Below are 6000 nucleotides of genomic sequence, written 5' to 3' on the forward strand. Positions count from 1 at the left end.
TCTTGGGGTCTTTTCCTCTTCTCTCTCTATACTTTCTTGTTGATCTCATCAGGTTCTATGGATTCTCCTCTCTTCCATATCCAGATGACTTCCAAATCTACATATCTAGGCCTCATCTTTCTCCAACTGCCACCTGGATGTCCCATAGGACAAATATAACTTGTCCCAAACGTCATTCATTTTCCTGCCCCACTAAACCTACCCCACCTTCTAATTTCCCCCATTTCTATCTAGTTCCCTCCATCCTTATAGTCACCCTTGGAGTTCACAACTTCAGAATCATTCTTGACTCTGCATGCCATCCCTTCCCATATCTAATCATTTGCCAAGTCTTAATAATTTTACCTCCTCAATATCTCCCAAATCCATTGCCCTTTCTCTAACCAGAACATGTTCACCCTAGTCTAGGCTTTTATCACCTCTCCCCTGACAAGAGCCCTTTCGATGGTCTCCCTGCCACTAGTCCCTTCACTCTCAAATCCATTCTCCACATATTTGCCAAATTCATATTCCCAAAGTGTGATCAAATCACTCCCTAGCTAAAGAAGCGTCACTGGCTCCCCGTTGTTTTTAGGACAAAACACAAAGTCCTCTGCTTTGTATTTAAAGCTCCTCGTAATCCGGCTCCAGCGTTTCCTTCTAAGCTGACTGCACATTACCCTCGGCACCACTCCCACTCTAGGCTTCAGACAAACTGGCTTCCTTGTTCACTGCATATAATATTCCATTTCTTTCCTCTGGGACTTTGCACAGGCTGGACCCATACCCCCAAATGAGAACACTCTGCCTTCTGACTTTCCTACCTCTCGGAAACCTGCACCTCTTTCAAGATTCACTTCAAGTTCAAGATGCCCTTCCTGATTCTCTCAGTTGTTGGTGCCTCCTCATCATCACTATATACTTATTTCATATTATTTTCTGTATTTACTTATCTGTAAATGTGTTTTTATTTGTATCTATAGCACCAGGCACAATGCTTTTCACACTGTAGGGGCTAAATTAAGGCTTCTCAACTGACGGATGGAGAGATCATATCCTAGGAGAACAGTAAAGGCTGTATGAAGGAGGTAGCATTTAAGATGAACCCTGACTGATGGTTAAGAATTCAACAGCAGAGAAAGGGGTAAATATAATGGAGGGAGTTAAGGGGGAAGATGGGAAGGCAGGTAAAGTCCCTATTGGGGAACTATAGGCAATAAAATAGGTTGGAAGGGCTTGGCAAAGGACTGAACTGGTGGGAACCAATACTGGGATAAGTACAGAGGGACTTAGTTATGGAAGGCTTTAGAGGCTACAAAGCATTTTACACTCACAGGATAGGCAATATTACTGAAGAGATAACTGAATAAGTCTAGAAGACCTCTTTTTTCTAACAATAGAAAAAAACCACATATTTATAGTTATGTTGGGGGGAAAATACAAAAAGAGCCACAAGTGATTTGTAAGGATGATAATAATTAAACCCAAGAGCCAAACTATACAGAACAGCCACGCAGGAGGCAGTATGATTTATTATTTCATCAAATTAAACAGTTACTATGTGCAAAAACACTGTATTAGGTAGGCCCTATGAGGGATTAAAAAGGTGTTTAATAATCAGTAAATATTATTATTATTATAGAATCAAATGACAAGAAGTTATTCGGCACCATACTAGGTATTAAGGGTATGAAAGCAAAAATGAGACAATCCCTGATTTCAAGAAGCTTACAATTTACAGGGAAAACAACATCTATAAAATAAGTGTAACCATGTTTAAAAGCCTCTCTTATAGAGACTAAAGGATCTATATCTAAGAACAAACTAGGAGTTTAATTGTAACTATCCTGCTATGAGGTACTTCTCCCTAAGAAGGAGTCAAGAAGAGTTGCGTGAGTTTAAATTTGATCTATAAGAATCTATGATAAACTATGGAGCAGTGAGAAATTAGGTGAGGAGAAAGTTCAACCTGGTGAGAATTGTGAACAGCTATTTTATGAAGAAACATTACAGAGAAAATTTTCTAAAAAGTGAGCCTGGAGAGAGGCTATTAAAAATGAGAGTTTAAAAGAGAAGCTGAAGATACCATTTTCCTGCTAGGTTTGGAGAAAGACTAAGAGAGAACATAGAAAATGATAGAGATAGCCAAACCATCACCTAATGTCATCACTTTTAAATACTACCCTAAATAGAAACTGAGTCAGAAGCAAACATAGGACAGTGTTTGATAAACCTAAGGACTCCACTTCTAAGGGTAAGGACTTTCTGCTCAAGGAAATTGTAAAGCAGTCTAGTAGAATTGGGTTTGGACCAGTATCTTGCACCATATGTCACCATAAGCTCCAAGAGAATATATCATAAACAAATTAGAGAAGCAGGGAAAGAGGTACCTTCCACAACTATGGATAGGAAAAGAGTTTTTGACATGCTGGGGATGGAGAAGATCACAAGAAATAAAAAGGGCAGTTTTTTGCGCAGATTCAATGCAGTTAAATTTAGAAGGGAGAGAGTTAACTGGGAAAAGTCTTTGCAGCAAACTTCTCTGATAAAGATGTGACATCCAAAACATATAGGAATTTGACAAATGTGAGAACAAAAGCCAATAGCTAAAAAAGTCAAGGGATATGAACAGAAAGATAAGTATCAACAACCATATGGGAAAATGCTCCTAATCACCAACAGTAATAGAAAAGCAACTTAAAACAACTGAAGTTCTTACCTCACACCCATCAGATTTTCAAAGATGACATAAAGGAAAAATGATTACTGGATAGGGTGTAGGAAAACTGTTGGTAGAACTGTGAAGTGGTTCAGCTATCCTAGAATTTGGAATTATACCCCAAAAGTCACGAAATTGTGCATACCCTGAAAGGACCCATATGTGCAAATATACACATACGCATATATATAGATACATATTTATGTATTTATAGCAGGACATTTTATTACAGCAAATATCTGGAAACAAAATGGGTGCCAATAAACTGGGAACAGCTGAACAATTGTAGCACAGGAAAGCAATGGAATATTATTGTGCCTCAAGAAATGACCAAAGGGATGGATTCAGAAGAACCCAGAAAAACTTGCATGAATAGATTTAAAGAGACATGAGCAGAAAGAGCACAATTTAAAGACTATAACACTGTAAGGAAAATAACTCTGAAAGACTTAAAAATTCTAACAATGCAATGACCATGACTCCAAAAGACACAAGATAAATTAAGCTTCCCATAACTTGACACAAAGTGATGGAGTAAACGTAAAAAGGAACGTACATTTTCCAAAAGGCACGGATGTGTTTTGCTTGATTGTACTTATTTGAAGGAAGGACAGAAAGTGCAGGAGGAAAAAAAAAAAAGAAAGGAAAGATAAAGAAAGGAAAAAGTCAATGAAACATTTGAAAATACAAGTGAAGGACAAAAGTAAGTTCAGAAAAAGTAAGCCAAGCAAAACCATTTTCTCGCCACTTCCAGAAGAACACGTGTCCCCAGGCATTAACTTCTGACTTTCAAGTAACAAACTTTCTAGTCCTTCTTTTTACTTCAATAAACAAAAAACATAATAATATTTCATTCGTCTCTTCTTTCAAAATCCTCAAATAGTGGGTCCAAAAACTACAAAATTGTGTGGCCAGAAAAAAGAAATCTTGGGTTGGTGGAAACCTTTTAAAAAGATCATCTGCATTACAAAGAATATGTGACACCACGTGGCCATTAACTTCCCTGGAGGAAAGAAATTCCATCCTCCCAGCCCAACCAGTCCCTTTCTTAAGCCAAAGCAAAAGGGTTTCTCAGCAAGTGCCAACGGAGGTAGATCCCTAAAGGTTAAAAATAATATTAAGGGTGCTTTTACCATACCTAGTGAGGCCCCTCCTGAGTCTGAGGGCATCCTAGAGGCTCTTCCCCTAATCTCGAGAAACCATATAACTTCCCCCTTATCTTGGACTATGGAATTCCAGGTGATCTCCCCCACTCCCCCACACCCTGGGTCATAAAATTTCCGGTGTCCCTTATTTAGTCATTTTTTCGTCCTCCGCCAGTGTCCTTATCTTGTAAGACTTAGCCTACCCCTAAATCTCCAACCCCCTTAAGAAACCCTAAAATCATCCTACGGACTGTATAACTTTTTGTCTGTGTAAGTCTGGTTCCTTCCCTATGCATCAGTGCCTTTGTTTAGCTCCTTGCTAAATCTCAGGCCCGCTGCTTTAATAATAAAGCTCCCAATGGCTACAGAGAAGATCTAAGTGAATTCTTTCACATTTGATGAACCAGCTCTCCCATCTCTGACCTCGTCAGGAACTTTGGCTTCAGTTCTGCCCACAGCCAGGGTGCTACCAATCTACTTTCTCAGAACTTGCCCAAGAAGGATCGTCACAGCATCTAGGACTCTAGTTTAGTTTGAGTACAATTTTCACATGTCCCCCCCTTCCAACCATGTGCACCCTGTCTTAAGTAAAATATTTGCCCCATTCGCCAGCCAAAACCACCAGAAAATAAGCGATTCATGCCAACACCCATCTTCAAACCAATCACAACTTTAAAAAGAAAGTGCCGGCGTTGTTAGCTTCCCAAAATTTCTCCAGCTAACTTTAAAGGCTCATTACCTCATCCCAGGCTTAGATACCAAGTTAGGCAAGGAAAAAAAATACAAACCATAACCTAATGACAAACTATAGCTTTACCAAAGTCCCCTGGGGTTTCTCTAGGGAATTCCAAGTGAAATCAGCAATTCTCTTTCTAAACAGTTAATTTTGTCCTCCCAGAAAGAGGGAGGATGTGGCTTAGCCAACAGTCCGAAGATCTGGGAGGTGGGTGGGATAGAGGTGGGGTGCCCCCAGTAAGTATCCTGGGGATGCAAAAGAGGCGGTTAGCAATCACGCGGAATCCTAATTCATAGTCATTAGGGGAAAGAAATTGGAACTTGAGGTAGGGGAGGAGGGCAGTAGGTTGGGGAGGGAAGTACTGAAAATCAATTGTTTTCCAAAGACTGCCAATATCCTTGCTTGTCTAGACCCACATCAAACAAAAGGCGAAGCAGCAAAAATTAATTTTAAGGGAGTATGGAGGTGGCGGACGACGCAGGTCGCCTTTCAGGCGTGCCACACTTACACGGACCTTCGGCAAAAAGCTGCATCGACCCACTTTAAGATGAGGCAATACCGGGGAATGTTAAGTCACTCGGACTACCCACTGGCCTGGGGCCACCTTTTCAATCACCCCTGCAAGCATCTCAGAGCTGGAAAGTTCCCAGACACTCTCAGAATCAGAGTGGAGGGGAAGGTGAGAACTACCTAAAGAGTAGCAGCTACACTTACTTGAGTTTAAGTCCAGCCAAAATTCTCAGTGGGGATGAAATGTTCCCCGCAAACCACCTGTAAAAGGAGAAGAGAGTAAGTAATGGACGAGGGGCACCTACAGCTTCCGCTCCAATCCCGATCCTCAGCAGCCAGATGCATAAAGAGGTATCGAGTCCAAGCTCCTCCCAAGACCAATTGTTCCAGTAGCATAATGAAAGAAAGCGGATTTGCTGGGAACTGGGGGCGTAGAGGGGCGTGAACAGCCAATCACAGGTTGGAGAGTAACCTGGTTTCCTGCGCCCAAAATTTCGGGCTCCGTAATTCCTGCAATATTTGCGAATTGGCGCGTGGCCGCCTTCCCGGTTCCCCTCATTTTCTGAGGCCTGAGAGTGGTAACATCTACTCTTCTGAGGTAGTTGGCCAGTTCCGCGGTGTTCCCTCCCCTGCCTTCCCCTTCATTCTCACTGACCAGAGCTGGGGAAGACCCGAAAGCATAAAGCAATTTACAAGCATGAATTTCTTCACTAAGCTGTTGGTAGTGGCTTCAGGGGTGACTTTAGCTTTCGATGTAGCAGTACCCCAAGTAGAAAGCCAAATACCCCCTTCCAACCCTTTGTGAGGAGGCAGCCAAAGTTCCTACTACTGATGAATTATTTCCTTTCTCATTTTGATTCTTTGTAAAATCAGGGTGCTGCCAAGCAGAGACACCTGGAGGGCTCTGATAC

At 41.4% G+C, this 6000-nt stretch overlaps 1 protein-coding gene across 5 annotated transcripts in view; it reads right to left on the reverse strand.

The window, feature by feature from the left end:
- Window positions 1–5459, reverse strand: part of CBS (cystathionine beta-synthase) — a 41256-nt gene extending 35797 nt beyond the window's left edge. For 3 of the 5 annotated variants that reach the window (XM_036745003.1, XM_036745004.1, XM_036745005.1), the window contains exon 1: window positions 5294–5435. The gene's annotated coding sequence lies outside the window, so the exon portion shown is untranslated. Of the gene's footprint in view, window positions 1–5087; window positions 5106–5293 lie in introns of those variants that run through there. The other 2 variants (XM_036745006.1, XM_036745007.1) reach the window with 2 other exon arrangements.
- Between the last annotated feature and the right edge of the window lie 541 nt (window positions 5460–6000).

Source organism: Trichosurus vulpecula, chromosome 2 (genome assembly GCF_011100635.1).
Source record: "Trichosurus vulpecula isolate mTriVul1 chromosome 2, mTriVul1.pri, whole genome shotgun sequence".
Taxonomy (NCBI): domain Eukaryota; kingdom Metazoa; phylum Chordata; class Mammalia; order Diprotodontia; family Phalangeridae; genus Trichosurus; species Trichosurus vulpecula.